Here is an 18,847-nt window from a genome sequence, read left to right as displayed (position 1 = left end):
TGAGGTAAGGGGTATGTTTATGGGAATATCAGATTGTGATGTTATATGATAACTTTGGGTATGCATGATCTTAAGGGTAGTAATGAGAAATATGTTACTTTTTATGTACCAGGTAGTAAGAACAGCAGGACTTTGATGGTTAAAAGATTAGCTTTTGCCTGACAATGTGACTATGGGGAATTTTAGAGATATTTGGAGGGTTTGTGGTGATAAAGCATATATATTCTTACCCTATGGATAGACAGGATGTTGTTACATGTCAACGTTGAAGCTTCCATATGAGGTTTTTACCATTATAAGAGGGGTAGCACCGGACACAGAAATCTGAAGCTATATTTGAAATTGGATGAAAAGAGACATGGCTACATGTCATAGTCTTCAAGCCTATCATTGAAGGATAAATCTAAGGGAGAAGGGGGGACTTGTTCCATGGTATGGTGTAACATAAGGTTAGTTATACTTTGAGTCCAGATAGTTCAGATATTATCACTAGGGTTATATATGCATTGAAGAATATAAGGGATGCGTTTGGGAGATCTGAGAAGACTTGGTTGCAAGATCAGGTAGGCCAGTAGGGGCAGTGATGGGTTACATTTAATGGCAGCTTTGATAACACTGTGTGTGATGTTTGTAATTTGTTACTGACCTTTGAGAAAGCTATGATATTGAGATAGGTTGGAGAGTGATGCCTGGAGACAACACTCAGATGCTGGTGTTGACTGTTCCTGATCTGGATGAAGATGGAATGGATAAATATCATTTTTGATTATTTGATGATTTTTCAAAAGATTTTTTTTTTTTTTTTTCAATATTAGGGTGATGTTGGTATGATTTTATGAATCAAGGGGGGAAGAGGTTAATGTGATTCATACATCATTTATATATAATTTTTATATTCTTAGTTGATATTGATGGTCAATTTGAAAGTGTTGTTTTGCAAAAGATACTGTTTGGTCTTTCCTTTTCTTTCAGAAGCATTTGGGGAACATATGGAGATTGAAATACTCAAACAGGGACAATATGAAGGGACAATATGACTGGAGGAGATGAAACAAGGAGGGTGTGGAAAGATTCCGATTCCATCATCAACAAATCCATTGGAAGAGGAGACTAAGGGGAGATGAAGTGTAGTGGACTACATTCCAGTGTCTGCAATGAAATATAGACATGTGTAATACATAATTGTGTCATATTCTTAGGGATTAATTTTTGTAGAAGGATATTTGATGTTATTGAATACATGTGAGGATCTTAGATGTTTTTGTTTATTTCGGTGATGTTTAGGGACAGGGAATTTAGGCAGGGAGAGGTTCACTGTAGGGTCCAATGGGTTGACCAGCCTTACAAGTGGATGTTTTTGGATAGGATTTTGTTTGCAGGGGCTTACATGTGTATTTAATTGCATCATAGTTTCAAATGCATTTACATTGTTTATGAGGTTATCTGGAGTACCGAGGTGGTTGCCTGGGGCAGAGGGACCGTGAGAGAATTTTACTGTCTTGATTGATGGATGGAAGGTTGCCGGACAGTTTTTCGCTCTTACACTCCATAGAGATTTGTTCATATTTCATAGTAATGTATTCACACTTCATAAACAGTTGTTCATATTTCATAGAAAGGTATTTACACTCTAGAGGAGAATGTTTTTGGGTTAATGTTAAAGATACTCAATAAGATAAATTGTTACTGGTCATAATCCTATTCTGTTTGTTTTCGAGACTTAGTTCGTCTCGAAGGGGGGAATATCGTATATGAAGATTATGTCTTTGTTAAATGTTTTTCATGAAGAAATGGAATGTTGTTTATGTTAGTATCAAAAGGGAATGTTTTGGTGTGACGTCACATACAACAGACAGGAAGTGTGTTGTAGACAGGGGAGACTGGTGATTGGCCAGAAGAGGGAGCATCTTTTTGCATTGTTTATAAATAGGGGCTAGACTACAGAAAGGGCAGAACGGCCATGACAAACTGGGACGCCGTTCTCCAGGCACCGCGGGTCTGTAACTTATGCTGTAACCTCGTGATTTTAATAAAAGCCTCTAACACGGTGCAGCTTGAGTGGACTCTTTGTTGACAGCAATAATTGCCACCATTCACCCGATACGACAGTTGGTACCCTTCCCCAGACCTGTGCCTCAACACAATCCTGTCTCAGAGCTCTACGGACAATTCCTTCGACCTCATGACTTGGTTTTTCATCTGACATGCACTGCCTACTGTGGGACCTTATATAGACAGATGTGTGCCTTTCCAAATCATGTCCAATCAATTGAATTTACCACAGCTGGACTCCAATAAAGTTGTAGAAACATCTCAAGGATGATCAATGAAAACAGGATGCAGCTGAGCTCAATTTCGAGTCACATAGCAAAGGGTCTGAATAGTTATGTAAATAAGGTATTTCTCTTTTTGATTTTTAATACATTTTCACATTATGGGGTATTGTGTGTAGATTGATGAGGGAAAAAACTAATTTAATCAGTTTTAGAATAAGGCTGTAATGTAACAAAATGTGGAAAAAATCAAGGGGTCTGAATACTTTCCGAATACACTGTAGGTTTGGATGAATGTGTTTTCTGAGTGCTGGAAGGAAAAATCCTCTATTTATTGCATTGACAAATGCACAAATAATTTGTAAGTACATTCTCAGTCACGCCATTCATGGCACGTATTGCTACCTACTTCATGCCTAACAATGACAGGTATGCCAGAATTACAGTCATATGGAGTGTGCAGAGTGCAGTGTGCGTTGGGTGAACCTTGATGCGCACGCTGTGAATGACATTCTTTCTATATCAGCCTGGCTGAAAAATCACCATGTAAAGAGGTACTGTACGGGTTATTTTATGACACTAATGGTGGCCTTTTTCTCTGTGCTGTAACAAAATGTATACATTCATAGAAGGAAGGGATGGTGATAATAACAGAAGACCTCAGGGACATCATTAAAAACTGAGGATTGATCAGGTTTAACAGACTCACCCGTTGGTTATGGGGGCACATGTTATAGACACACACACACACACACACACACACACACACACACACACACACACACACACACACGTGGACCCCAGGAAGAGTAGCTGCTGCATGAGCAACAGCTAATGGGGATCCTAACAAACAAACACACACACACAGTACATAACTAACATTAACATCACTCCAGTCTCCTCATCATTTCTCTGTATTGGAGCAGGAGGATGGCTGTATCTTTAATAGTCAGTTAAGTCCCTTTAAAAACATAATGGACAACTGGACATCCAATAACTGTACAATCAAGATAAATTCAATGAATTGTAAAGCATTACTATGATAATAGGTTGACAACAAAGGAAAGTAAGACAGTTACATACAGTACATAATGCTTTCATAGAGGTGGTTGTGGTGGTGGTGGTGGTGGTGGTGTTTGGGGGGGTGGGGGGGGTTGCTGTTACCTTATTACCTTTCATTGATTCACATTAATCTCCAAACCATTATGGTAGGCTATGGTGCCAGACCCCATAGGCATTGTGGCTATTGAAAGAGCCTCTGGGCTTCTAATTGTGTCTCTACTAAGCATTCATTCAGCATCGACAGAGAAGCAACACAAATGCAACACTGAGAAATTATGTTCTTTTATCATGTTTTGTTTTTGTCTTCTGGCCGAGTTACGCTGACTTTCACCCTTCACCGAGTCTCCTCTCACCTCTCACTGCCAGGGACGGCTTCCTACCTGTAAATTACAAAGTACACTGTGATCAAGCTCGCATGTCACTATCGTGGACTATTCTAGCACCTGTGGGTGTGTGGGTGAAAGGGGCTCCTGTACATTTCTGTGTGTGTTTGTGTGAGAGAAAGAGGGAGAGAGCGAGAGAGAGAGAGTGAGTGAGTGTGTATGTGTGCATGCAAGTGTGTGAGGAATAACATTGTCAGTGTGTGACCCTTCACCGAGTGTGTGAGGATGACATGTGTAAATATGTAGATGTATAAGCATACTCCTGTGGGCAGTATGGAGCGCATGTCATCCTTTGATTACCATGCTAACTGGATCTAATTGATAATATCACATGCGGACAGTAATTTGAACCTATTGAACCTAGTCCATTCCACTAACAAAGCTCTGAGAATAACAATCTATAGAAATAACTCACAACATAGAGTCGGCTTCATGGAAAAATATGTTTTTCTCAAAATAATACGAATAATAATGTTTTCAGATTGTCGTATCGGGTGAATGGTGGCAATTATTGCTGTCAACAAAGAGTCCGCTTAGGCTGCACCGTGTTTTAGAGGCTTTTATTAATATCCCACGGTTACAGCATAAGTGACAGATGTCATGACATCCGGAGAGCGACGCCTCAGAATGGCCGCTCTGCCCTTTCATCGTTTAACCCCTACTTATAAACAATGCAAAAAGATGGGCTCCCTCTTCTGGCCAATCACCAGTCTCCCCTGTCCACAACACACTTCCTGTCTGTTGTATGTGGCGTTACACTAAAACATTCCCTCTTGATACTAAAATTAACGTCCTCTCTGGTTCCACTTAAAACATTAACAACGTCATAATCTCAATACACGACATATGCCCCCTTCGAGACGAACTAAAAGTCTCGAAAACAAACAGAATAGGATTATGACAAGTAACAATTTATCTTATTGAGTATCTTTAACATTAAACCAAAAAACATTCTTCTCTAGAGTGTAAATACCTTTCTATGAAATATGAATAACTGTTTATGAAGTGTGAATACATTACTATGAAATATGAACAAATCTTTATGGAGTGTGAATACATTACTATGAAATATGAACAAATCTTTATGGAGTGTAAGAGCGAAAAACTGTCCGGCAGCCATCTTTTCAGATATCCATCCATCAATCAAGACAGTAAAATTCTCTCACGGTCCCTCTGCCCCAGGCAACCACCTCGGTACTCCTGATAAACTCATAAACAATGTAAATGCATTTGAAACTATGATGCAATTAAATACACATGTAAGCCCCTGCAAACAAAATCCTATCCAAAAAATATCCACTCTAAGGCTGGTCAACCCATTGGACCCTATAGTGGACCTCTCCCTGCCTAGACTCCCTGTCCCTAAGCATCACCGAAATAAACAAAAACATCTAAGATCCCCACATGTATTCAATAACATCAAATATCCTTCTACAAAAATTAATCCCTAAGGCTATGACACAAATTATGTATTACACATGTCTATATTTCATTGCAGACACTGGAATGTAGTCCACTACACTTCATCTCCCCGTAGTCTCCTCTTCCAATGGACTGTTGATGATGGAATCGGAATCTTTCCACCCCTCCTTGTTTCATCTCCTCCAGTCATATTGTCCCTTCATATTGTCCTTGTTTGAGTATTTCAATCTCCACATGTTCCCCCAAATGCTTCTGGAAGAAAAGGAAAGACCAAACAGTATCTTTTGCAAAACAACACTTTCAAATTGACCATCAATATCAACTAAGAATATAAAAATGATATATAAATTATGTATGAATCACATTAACCCTTTCCCCCCTTTGATTCATAAAATCATACCAAAATCACCCTAATATTGAAAAAAAAAAAAAAAATGAAAAATGATCAAATTATCAAAAATGATATTTATCCATTCAGTTCCACTTGTCCATCTTCATCCAGATCAGGAACAGTCAACACCGGCATCTGAGTGTTGTCTCCAGGCATCACTCTCCAACCTATCTCAATATCATAGCTTTCTCAAAGGTCAGTAACAAATTACAAACCTCACACACAGTGCTATCAAAGCTGCAATTAAAATGTAACCCATCACTGCCCCTACTGGCCTACCTGATCTTGCAACCAAGTCTTCGCTGACTTCCAGCTCCTTCAGATATACCAAATGCATCCCTTATATTCTTTAATGCATATATAACCCTAGTGATAATATCTGAACTATCTGGACTCAAAGTATAACTAACATTATCAATAGGATCTTCCCAAATGTTACACCATACCATGGAAAAAGTCCCCCCTTCTCCCTTAGATTTATCCTTCAATGATAGGCTTGAAGACTATGACATGTAGCCATGCCTCTTTTCATCCAATTTCAAACCTAGCTTCAGATTTCTGTGTCCGGTGCTACCCCTATTTTAATGGTAAAAGCCTCATATGGAAGCTTCAACGTTGACATGTAACAACATCCTATCCATCCATAGGGTAAGAATATATATGCTTTATCACCACAAACCCTCAAAATATCTCTAAAATTCCCAATAGTTACATTGACAGGCAAAAGCTGATCTTTTAACCATCAAAGTCCTGCTGTTCCTACTACCTGGTACATAAAAAGTTACATTATATTTGTCCTCTCTAACCTTATGTTCGTGCTTATCTAAAGTCATCATATAATCATCACAATCTGATATTCCCATAAACATACCCCTTACCTCATATGTTTTATTAGAACCAAACAACTTTTAGCCCTCAATGGTTACACCTCAAACGCTTCAGGGCTCGCTGTTACCTGATTTTTCTTCCCATCTAACAAATGCACACAAGTTAATTCACTTAACCCAAGAACACTTAAACCTAGGCTTAAACAAATGTTTTGACAACGACATTATTTTATCTGTTACTGATTGTTGCTGATACCACAGTCATGACAAAGCATAATACTGACACACACACTTGATAGAGGTCGAGCGACCGTCTCTAACATGTTTGTTGCTGGAATTCTCAACAGACATGGACCCTCAAGATTCCTCACTGATATTACAGAATGAGCTGTTGGAACCAAAGATTCCTACCTGCTATCTTTAATTTTCACAACAGAAGAATCAAACCACATGCATTTAGTTTCTCTCTTCCCTAACGAGCGGTACTGATCAGATACCTCTCCTTGTCTGTCATTAAAATCAAAGACCTCATCCTGTACCACCATGATAGTATCCTTTACTATTTCAGATGAATCTATATTCTCTCTACTACTATCTGCTCTCCTATTTTAACCCTATTCGTACTATCATTGACAGCACTCTCCAATTCGTACCATAAACCCGAGTCCTTCTTGCTACCCCCTTTAATTTCAGAAAAGTTGTTGTCGGTGTCATACTTCCTACATTTGCTATTGCCATCGTATCATTAATCCCTTTCCACAGTTACCATTAAAGTAGTTGACTTAGTTGATGTATTAACACTCTTAACTACTTCTAGTGCGAAAGTTCCCGATATCCTCTGTGTATTATTTACTGTTGGAGTGGCTACTGTAATCTACTCCTCCTGAACTCCCTCAATGACTGTGGAGGCTACAACAGACCTCAACTTTTCCATTATAAGCGTTACTTTATGAATTACATAGCCGTTTAACCAATAATTCTTAACCGGAACAAATTTTAATGCTTGCACTAGATAAGTACACATATTCTCCCTAATCTTCTCTTATCATTACGCAACATAAGTGAACAGTCACTCATAACCCTTTTCCAAACTATACCTCCTTTGATTAGGTGCAACAGCTTCTACTCTTGGTCCTGATAACAATACTTCTTCTCCATAATTATCTCTCCATGTGGGAGGAACGTCCCCATCCTAACCCCAATAAGTATTTTCCCTAAAATTGGTGAACTCTTTGCTTGTACTTCCATCTATCACCACTAGTGTCAAATGACGTAAATGTAACTTACATTCACTCTCTCTTCCTACTCTAAACCCTAACTTTCAAACTTTTGTTTATAAAAAATACACCTACAATTACCTTGATCTTCCTACTCTAAAGTGTCCTTCACCATTGTTCTCTCTCTTACTACTAACTTTGAAACTTAGCTTACTGTCTTAGAGTTCCTTCAACCTAGTTCTCCTAACTTATTTTAATCTAATCTTTTCTCCTAACCTTTAAAAACCTTTTCCCACTGATTTATTCACAAAATCCCTTTACCACCAATTTTTAGGATATGTGATTGGGAAAGTCCCCCTGCTTCTGACTTCTTTACACACAGACTTGGCAAACGACTAAACACCTTTTAGCCTAGCCTGAAATCTCTTGGTGTAAGAATGTAACCCAGAATAACAGTCACCCCTTTTAACTTTATTTTCCAGACAGATTGTCTAATAGGCAGTCTAATAGATTATCATCCTTCCTATGATATTATCTTTTTAAGCAAATATGATTCCCAAAAACCCTACTTTTTAACATCTTCTACCAGACATCCGTTTAGTGTACATCTTATTGTACAATTCAATTTAAACAATGCATCTCTTCCCAACACTGCAATAACAGTATCTTCTAATATTAGTATGTCTATTTTAATTTCTCCTTGATTTTTTATAGCATAGCTCAATTGGTTCCCTAAGAGTAATTAACTGTTTTACTACCTCAAATCCCTATCCTAATTAGTTCATTTTACATAGTGAGATGTTTAACCTCTTTAGGCTGAACACAGATAAGTTTTTCCACTATTCACCATCACTTCTCATAGTCCTCTGGTTTTACTTCAACTGTTAGATATTTTATCTTCTTCTCTAAATCGGTGCTATCAGCTGACACCCCCCTTCGTATCTTCTAGGCTCTAGAATCCTTAGGGTTCACCTGAGAACAGGTGATCTTGACTGGCCCCTGTATCTTCCTTAAAAATGTTCTCTGTTGTTTCCTCCTGGCCCATTGCACTCACAGGTAAAGTAACCAACCTGTCCATAATTATAACAGTCTTCTGAAAGTTGCTGGAAGTGTAGCTGAAATCTTCCTCCTCCTTCTAAGCCTTCTCGTCCTCTTCCTCTCCAATTCTGTGTCTGTCCAGAAACTGTCTGTGGATATGGAACACCTGGTACCCACCTTGGCTGGTACAATTGTATTTGATATTGTTCAGTTGAAGCTGTAACAGTGATTGTTGATATGGTTCACTCTGATTCTTCATAACCAAAGCTTCTCTTCTCCACCAGTTGTATGATTGAGTTTTCTGAGAGTTTCTTCGTCCTGTTCTTTGTTGTTGACATATCAGGATTCTTCAACAGCTTATATTCTAAGTTCTGTCCTCGAAATATCATCTTCCATCATCTTCTTACTTTTCCTCTGTGCCAGTCCTTGTAGGATAAACTCCTTTTAAATACACAGCACCTTCAGTCTCCTCTTTCTCGCTGTCTTCATCTGAACTCGAATCTCTTGTATCCTTCTTCCTTCAACTTCCATCAGAGATCAAATCTCTAGTATCCTTCTTCTTTCCTCTCTTGCCAACTTCCTTCTGATCACAGAGTCATATCCACCCATGATCTCTTCTCAATCACTCTGATCTTCATCATCTTCTTCCTTAACCTCACTCTTCTCTTTCAGACATCTCATTTTCTTCCTTCTGGAGTTTTGGATTCATCTTCATTGTCGTTTCTGCTTGTCCTCTATCTATTATTCATCTTCATCTCTGATGCAACAATCACCCTCCTGGATGATCCCTGGAAGCTGAGGATAAACATCCCTAAGCTCTACTTCCTTCTCGTAAGGTGGGTGTCTTTTCGCTGAATCCGTATGTGAGAAAGGTGTACTAACTTCTGCCATTAGTTTTTCTGTCGCCTTCTCTATACCGTTGTTTATCTTATCGCTGGAATCTTTTATCAGTTTTTGTTTGAGAATGAAGGGCAACTTTTGTTTCATTTGCCGGATAACCTAGCACTACTCTTAACTAAAGGATTACCATTTTGTACTATATCAACCGGTGTACTGACTTTTATAGCCTTGCTGTCCTTTCTCCCCATTGTAACAACCCTTTTATATTCCTTTATCGTGAATTATTTTATTTTAGACTATATAGCCTATGGCTTCCCCCCTTCAATTATTAATATAACCCAAACAACCCAAAAAAAAAAAAAAAAAAATCAATTAAAAATCATGAATAATTAAAACCAATTTTTATTCCTATATCCTATGTCACCAATTTATCAATTAGTGGTGGCTATCTTACCACAACCCATCAAATGCAAATGTAAGTTAGTCAACTTCAAAGCAATCCCAAAAACAAAGCCTCTAACCCTTCAACACTACAATTCCCATAAACCCTTATCTTAATTTTACAGAATAATGTCAGTCCTTGATTCCCAACACATCTGTAATTAACCCAAGTGATGCACATAGCCTCCAAAATGCAATTTTTAATGAATCAGTTTGCCAAGCCTATGTGAAATTGTCATAACATCAAATATTTTGTAACCAGACCAGTCTCAAAACCTTTTTGACTTGATCCTCTGCCGCGTCACGAGACGCTACGTCACGCACTTCCTGTATCTCCTCTCTCTCTCCTCTCGCTTATCGTTCCTCTCATATGACAGAAGAACAGAGACACAGGAAAAGATTTTAGTAGTTAATGCAATCACTGAGTTATCTCAACCATATTCAACATTCCTTCGTTCACCCATTATTCACTCTAAGACTAAACTCAGAACTAATTATCGATCGCTCAAAAACATTTTATTTAATTTTAATCGTCTTCAAATTCAATTTATTATAATCCGTCAATATATCTCTCTCATTTATCAATTCAATACGTCACAAACCAAGTTTCATCTTTAACCAACCGCCGCTTTACAACTAGAAGACTCGTGTCCAAATATATCTTTGTCTGTGTGTTTCTCTGTCTTCCTGCAGCCCCCAACAGAAATATGACCCATTAGCAAAAACGTGTTGTAGTTTAGTACCGTAACCCAAAACGTGTCCTAATCTCGTGCCATAAACTACAACTCCCATGTTTTGTAGTGTAGTGTCATAAAATTAAACGCATGCGCAAATGCATCCAATGATACGATTCCCAAACAATAGAACGATAGCATTACGCTACAGCTTCACTATTTTATACCTTATACTCACACAATTACACATAACAGAGCTCACATTTGCGTAGAACTTTGAATTCTACACACACACAAACAAGTTTAAGAGGCTTATCCTATTGCAATAGGACCTCTAAGGATACGTTAGCATGTAGCACGCAACACAATTAGCATTTAGCATTAGCATTTAGCATTAGCCGCTATGTATAATGTGGCATGACCCACACTCCAGCATTTAGCATTAACATTAGCCTTAGCCTTTAGCTAACTGCGGCCTACCACACAAATAAACATCCTGCACTGCCCTTATTCCTTTTAACATATTTCCCTACCATTTTGTGCTACCGTGGACTTAATGACAATTCACCGAGAAATTACACCCATGCAAACCCCCCGTCGGACGAAAGTCAAGCAATAATCACAATCAGATACATTTCATTAATCCGAGTTTTCCTTTAAAAAACCCACCGTCTTGCACATTCTATCGTGTAAGCGGATTTGTCGGCCCATTATCTAAAATGGCCCCCCTGGGGTCTTTAAGCGGTACAGTGCCCTAATGAATGCGCATATCTGCCTTAATTGTACACCTTCAATACTTAATTCCTACCGTTTTATGCTCTAAAATTCCAATTACCTGCCGTTTACCCATGGAATATATTATAACAGACTCTAGTCGACCGCAATAACGCCACACGAGGCACGGTCGTATGGTACACCCCTCCAGTGTACACAAGCAGGATCCAATCTAACAAGCTCCAAAGCGGTAAGAAAAACTCACCCTTGTCTGGCCATGGCTTCAAAGTGAGTTAGCCTGGCGGCTGAATGAAACAAAGGGGAGATGCAGACCAGCCCCACGTTGGGCGCCATTTGTCGTATCGGGTGAATGGTGGCAATTATTGCTGTCAACAAAGAGTCCGCTTAGGCTGCACCGTGTTTTAGAGGCTTTTATTAATATCCCACGGTTACAGCATAAGTGACAGATGTCATGACATCCGGAGAGCGACGCCTCAGAATGGCCGCTCTGCCCTTTCATCGTTTAACCCCTACTTATAAACAATGCAAAAAGATGGGCTCCCTCTTCTGGCCAATCACCAGTCTCCCCTGTCCACAACACACTTCCTGTCTGTTGTATGTGGCGTTACACTAAAACATTCCCTCTTGATACTAAAATTAACGTCCTCTCTGGTTCCACTTAAAACATTAACAACGTCATAATCTCAATACACGACAAGATCTAATGCCATATAGTCTTGAAAGGTCACATGGTGTTTTGAATGACCAATTTATCCTAGAGCCAAGAAACTTTTGCAGCCTATGCAGGGAAATTATTACTTTCAATGCAAGGTTTTTCCAGGAAGCTGACAATAGGCTGAAATCTCCATGAAGGCATTTCAACTGGCTGAAACATAAAAACTAGACCTCCAGTTCTTTCTATGACCCTCTCCCTCTAGGTTGGATCAGTCCCCTTTGTTTCAGGAGTCTTGAAAATAGCCATTCTCGGTCTGCAGTCCTATGGGCCGTGGTCAAAAGCAGGTTAGCGTTTTTTATCATGGTTCTGGAGGCAGCTATGAGGAGTGGTCACTAGCTGGCACAGCCACAAAGATGTACAAATCTGATTAAACCTAACCCGAACCTTAACCCCACTGCTAACCCTAATGCTTAACCCTAACCTTAAATTAAGACCAAAAACTACGTTTTTTCCCATACATTTTTACAACATAGCCAATGTAAATGAAGGTTGGGTTAGGATTATAATTTTGTCAACAAATCATGCCCCCTTTTGCCAAGCTCCATGTGCAAATCCCCTCTGCCCACATCGCTTCTCTTCATTGAATATGGCTCTGATGTTTAATCGCCCCCCAAAATGTTCAAAGAATCACAGGCCCTATACTGATTGGCAATGCCTCCACAGCCAAAGCTCTATGGCAGTGGTCACCAATGTTCCCTCTAAGCTGTGGTGCGCAGTAGTCCCGAGACTGCTGCGAAGCTCCCCAGGACTACGCGCAGAGCGCAGAAGAACTATCAGTCCATGGAGAGAAGCACAAGATTGAACTTTCTAGAGTTTTGCCTGTTAGTTAACACTATCAACGTTTCCCTTTACTGTGGCAATTGTGATCTAATCAACACAATATTAGTCACTTTCAATGCAACATACCGAAATAAAACAAACTACACAAGAGATTTTGTTGTAGGCAGAACTCATCAGAGTAGGATTCTATTGCTCATGACAGCCCATACTCTACCTAGACCTGTGCGGCATAACCAATCAGAGATGCAGTAGGCCTTATGCAAATAGACCATAGCCATATATGGATCTGTGCCATTTACTTTGAACTGGACTGTGTTTATAGCTTTGAGTAGATGTGCTTGTTTTGAGATCAAAGCAAGAGCTGCATGTAGCCACATGTGCACATTTTGTTCATATCCTTTGCTAGTTAGTGAGTTATCAGCCCAGTTATAGATAATTTGTAGTCAGAAATAGGGGAGTGATTGCGTCTTACAAGAGCACAAGACGTGTACATTTCTAGACTTCTAGACATTTCTATCTTTGAAAAGCAAGTCAGGTAAATAGCTTTGTTTTTGTCTTAAAGGGGCAGTGTTGTATTTGGAGACTGGATTGAATAAGCTAAGTAGCCAATAGGCAGAGGGTAGCATAATTTGTTTGATTCTCTGTAATAATGGTATGGGAATAATAATGCATTGTATTTTGTAAAGTGGTTTCTTGCATCAAACAAAAAAATCAGTCACCTTGTCTGAAGGAGAAGTGGATAAACAGGTTAATGTCAAGCCCTGAATGTTTTTTTTCAAAAGTCTCATGTAGGCTGAATGATAGAACAGCTATTTCCATGTTAAAATGTTATGGGATACATTTTCTCCATTGTTTTTGATGGTAGGCCACTCTGGTAGGCCTACATTATGATCAAATAGCCACAGTAACCTACTTGGTCACTGTTAAAACTGTAACTTAGAGTGGGTATAGCCTCAGTGCTCACAGTAAAGCGAGCTGGAAGTTGCACAGAATTTTCACAACATTCAATATTCGCTATGCTTGAATTGCCCTGCCAATGTTGTTCTTCTCAGACCATTTTGAAATTATTTTAACAATTGTTGGTATTGTAGCGACCCGCACAGACAGCTGTGTGTTATGTGTTAGGCTAGTAGATGGTTGTGTTGTACCTACCAATACCCAGTGTTCGCGGGGTCCGACATGTCAATCAACCTGCTATCTGCCAATCACGGGAATGCCTGGAATGTTCTGATGCCGGGCATCCTGGCGGTTGGGCGGAGTGGCGTGAGAGGGGTTGGGCAGGGGGATGGAGCATTGGAAGTTAAGACCAGGTTTAGCCTTTGTTCTCTCTCTTTTTACGTCTGGGCTTCACAAGAGAAGGTCACGATTGGCTTGTGGGTTATCTTTCATTTATTTGGCGTGGGCTACGGCCAAACAGTAGCCTGTGTAAAGTTGGTTTAATAAACCGTCCATTCGTAAACTCAATCCTCTGTCTGGACAGTTGTTCTTTTATGATCTAGTCAGGTCATCACATTGGTGTCAGAAGTAAAAACGTTGATAAAAGTTAGCCAGCTAGCTAGCTGACTTCTGTGGCTAGCTACCGTAGGTGAGAACGGGGGTTGAAGATGCTTCGAGGGAATCCGAAAGTGAAGGTGGAGGTAGGGGACGATTATGGCCAAGGAGGTGCGTGTGCATGGACGTCGGGGGTTCTCGCTGAGGAGATCGCCAGGGCATCGTAGCCCAGAGGCCGCTTGAGGGAGGACGTTAGAGTGATGGCGGCAGAAGCGGGCATGAGTGCTTCGTCGACTGTGTTTCGCGCAGATTCTGGTGGGCGGACCGAAGGGGTGACGTCGACGCGGCGGGACGAGGGAATCTGGGGCTCAGGATGTAAACAAACATGGCGGCGCCCAGTTCCCGGCTGCGTCCGTATCCGTTAAGACCCCGAAGTATTCCGGTAAGGCGGATTGGGAAGCTTTTCATGCTCAGTTTGAACTGTTAGCTCATTTTAGGGGGTGGTCGGATGAAGATAGGGCACTGCAGTTGGCTTTATGCCTCACGGATGAAGCTCTGGCCTGTTTGATATTGATTAGCCCCGAGGACAGACGTGATTATGGTGCTTTAGTGGGAGCACTGAGGAGGCGCTGTGGACAGTGTGTACAGCCCGGGCTACTGCGCTCCGAACTGAGTAATAGACGCAGGCAGCCTGGAGAGCCTCTACGGGTGCTAGCTAATGACATTGAGAGCCTCTCTCGGCGGGCATATGCTCACATGCCCCCCTCCGTGCAGAGCGAGCTAGCACGGGACCAGTTCATACAGGCGCTCTCTCCTACGGAGCTGCACATACAGACCCAGCTGGCTCATCCTGAGTCATTGCAGGTAGCCTTGGAGATGGCTTTGGAGAGGGAGCTGGTGTGGGCTGGGGCTTCAGCTGGGGCTTTGGTGGGGGGTGCAGGGAGACAGACCCTCTGTGCGAGCTGGGGGCAGAGCAGCCCGGAGCCGGAAAAGCCTGCATGGGTGGCTGAAATGACAGAACTCATTCGTGCTGTGTCGCTACAGGCGGCACGAAACACACGCCCTGGTCCCAGGGTCTGCTGGGGTTGTGGCCAGCCAGGCCATCTGCGCCGAGATTGCCCCCATGTCCCCCAGAGCTCAGGGAAAGCGGCTCGGGGTCCGCATAGACCGGGTAGTGCGGACCCCTGGCTTTCTATCCCAACCACCATTTTCTTCAGGAGGAGCCCACCGGCACAGACGGGAAGCAAGGCTCCACTTCCCCCAGAAGCAGACGAGGGCAAGCGGATGGAGCCTGTTGTTGTGGTGGGCCGGACCTGTGTTGGGAACTTTTGTCATGTCCCTGTCACTGTGGAGGGGGTGCCCTGCTCCGCCCTGGTGGACACTGGGTCCACAGTAACCCTGGTGAGGCCAGATATTGTGCCAGGTTGGACTCAGTGTGAGCCTACAACTGTGCAGCTCCGCACAGTCACAGGTGAGCTGGCACCCATGAAAGGGAAGGGAATAATGACTCTGACAGTAGGGGGCAGGACTGTGCGTCATCCTGTGTGGGTGGCGGCTGTGCAGGACCCTTGTATCCTGGGGTTGGACTTTCTTAGGAGCACAGGCTGCCAGTTAGACCTAAATAGGGGCACACTGAGCTTCCAGGGAGGGCCGGAGGTCACCATGGCCCCTAATGTCACATTCACTCAACCCAACAAACCCTTTTCTCCAACAGTTAAAGCAGCAGAGACTCATGGCTGCCCCCTCCCCCACATCTGGGTGTGACTTTTCCCCAGCCCCCCTGTCACCTACGGCGTTGCGTTACATTCCCCCAGCTACCTCCACGACACAGTCCTCTGTGAGCCCGGGCCGCGCCCCCCAGCCCAGCTACCCCAGATGGGAGGGGAGAGGACACTGTCTGCAGTGAGGGAGATATGGGGGAGGAACTGTGTTGGTCTTGACCCCGAGCAGCAGGAATGGTTGAGGCAGTTGCTGTTTGAATTCAGAGACAGCTTTGCGCTGAGTGAGGAAGAGGTGGGTCAGACTCATCTGGTGCAGCATGAGATCGACACAGGTGATGCTCGACCTATCAAGATGCGTCCCCGCCGTATCCCGCTGGCACGCCAGGAGGCGGCAGACAAGGCTGTGTTGGAGATGCAGCGGGCAGACTTCATTGAGCCCTCAGACAGCCCCCTGGGCGGCGCCAGTCGTCATGGTTCCGAAGAAGGGGGCAAGCTGAGGTTCTGTGCGGACTACAGGCGGCTGAATGAGGTAACCAGGAAGGACTCATACCCCATACCACGTATCGATGAGTCGCTGGACCTGGTTAGGGGGTCCTCCTGGTTCTCCTCACTAGACCTCCGCAGTGGCTACTGGCAGGTGCCCCTCTCCCCAGAGGCCAGAGCCAAAACTGCGTTCTCCACTAACAGAGGACACTGGCAGTTCAAGGTCCTGTGCTTTGGCCTGTGCAACGCTCCAGCTACTTTTGAGCGTTTGATGGACAGGGTGCTGGATGGCATCCCCCGACAGCAGTGTCTGGTATACCTCGATGACATCCTGGCCCATGGCAGCTCCTTCCAGTCAGCCCTGGGGCGCTACGGTGTGTGCTGGAGAGGGTGGCTGCCACAGGTCTGAAGCTCCACCCCGAGAAGTGCCACTTCATGAGGAGAGAGGTGTCCTTCTTGGGCCACCGAGTGGGAAGGAGGGGATCAGCACCATGGAGGACAAGGTAGCGGCTGTCAGAGACTGGCCCACCCCCACCGACCAGCGTCAGCTGAAGAGCTTCCTGGGCCTGGCCTCGTACTACAGGAGGTTTGTACGGGGCTTCTCAAGCGTTGCTGCTCCACTGAACCGCCTGCTGCCGAAGGACAAGGCTTTCACTTGGACAGTGGAGTGTGAGGAGGCGTTCAACACCCTCAAACGTGCACTGATCGAGGCCCCCGTGCTCGCCCCCTGACCTCACATTGCCCTTTATCCTGGACACAGACGCGAGCAATGTGGGCATGGGTGGGGTGCTGGCCCAGGTGGGGCCAGAGGGGGAGAGAGCGGTGGCGTACTTCAGCAAAACATTTGACAAACATGAGCGCCGCTACTGTGTCACGCGGCGGGAGATCTTGGCTGTTGTGGCTTCCGTCAAACACTTCAAGTACTACCTGGGTGGTCTGCCCTTTACTGTAAGGACTGACCACTCTCCAGTGGCTCATGTCTTTCAGAGAGCCAGAGGGGCAGGTGGCACGCTGGTTGGAGGAGCTTCAGCCGTATGACTTCACGGTGGTGCACAGGGCAGGGGCACGCCACTCCAACGCCGACGCCATGTCCCGTCGGCCCTGTACTGCAGACGGCTGCCGCCACTGTGAACGGAGAGAGGGACGGGAGAGAGAGCTGTGTGCAGAGGAGGGGGTCTGTGCCACAGTGTGTCGGGCGAGCGGGCCTGTCTACTGTGAGCTGCAGACTGTCGACGTGGCTGAATGGGGGCAGCAGCAGGGACGGGACACAGACCTACAGCCAGTGCTACAGTGGGTAGAGGCGCAGGTGATGCCACCATGGGAAGAGGTGACAGCGCTCTCACTCGCGACCAAAGGGTTGTGGTCAAAGTTTGAGCGACTGCGGCTGGCTGATGGCGTGTTACAGCGGGCATGGAAGGAGTCAGCTACGGGGAGGAGAGGTGGCAGGTGGTGGTCCCAAAAGCATTGCGGGAGGCTGTGCTCCAGAGTACTCATGGGGGGTGGGGACTGGACACTTTGGGGTCACAAAAACACTGCGCCGCCTCCGTCAGGGCTTTTACTGGGGGCAGCACAAGAGGGATGTGGAAGACTTTTGCCGCCGCTGTGACAACTGCACAGCGAGAAAGGGCCCCCAGGCCGCTCTCATGCTCAGCTCCAACAGTTCCCAGTGGGGGCTCCCATGGAGAGGGTGGGAGTGGATGTAGTTGGGCCGTTCCCCACCACAGACAGTGGAAACCGCTGGGTGCTCACGGCCATGGACTATTTCACAAAATGGCCCGAGGCCTATGCTCTGCCTGACCAGGAGGCAGAGACCATCGTCGACGCCCTGACAGCGGGGATGTTCAGCAGGTTTGGAGCTGCAGAGTCCATCCACAGCGACCAAGGCAGAAACTTTGAGTCCCGTGTGTTCGCCACCATGTGTGAGAGGCTGGGTATGCACAAGACCCGCACTACTCCTCTCCATCCTCAAAGTGATGGCCTTGTGGAGCGCTTCAACAAAACGCTTGGACAGCAGCTGGCCATCGTCTCTTCCAAACACCAGCGTGACTGGGACAAGCACCTGCCTATGGTCCTCATGGCATGCCGATCCGCTGTCCAAGACTCCACCTCCTGCACGCCTGCCCTCCTCATGCTGGGGAGAGAGATCCGTACACCTGCGGAGATGGCGTTTGGTCGGCCCCTGGATAGCCCTCATGTTTCCCCGGGGCCGGAGTATGCCCGGAGGCTCCAGGACCGCCTGGAGACAGCCCACACCTTCGCCAGAGAGCAGCTGCTGAATGCAGGTGTGAGGCAGAAGAGGAACTATGACGTGCACACCCGGGAAGGCACTTTGTGGCTGGGGAGCTGGTCTGGGT

Source organism: Coregonus clupeaformis, chromosome 28 (assembly GCF_020615455.1).
Source record: "Coregonus clupeaformis isolate EN_2021a chromosome 28, ASM2061545v1, whole genome shotgun sequence".
NCBI classification, from domain to species: Eukaryota; Metazoa; Chordata; class Actinopteri; order Salmoniformes; family Salmonidae; genus Coregonus; species Coregonus clupeaformis.
Note: the sequence above shows the minus strand (reverse complement) of the source record.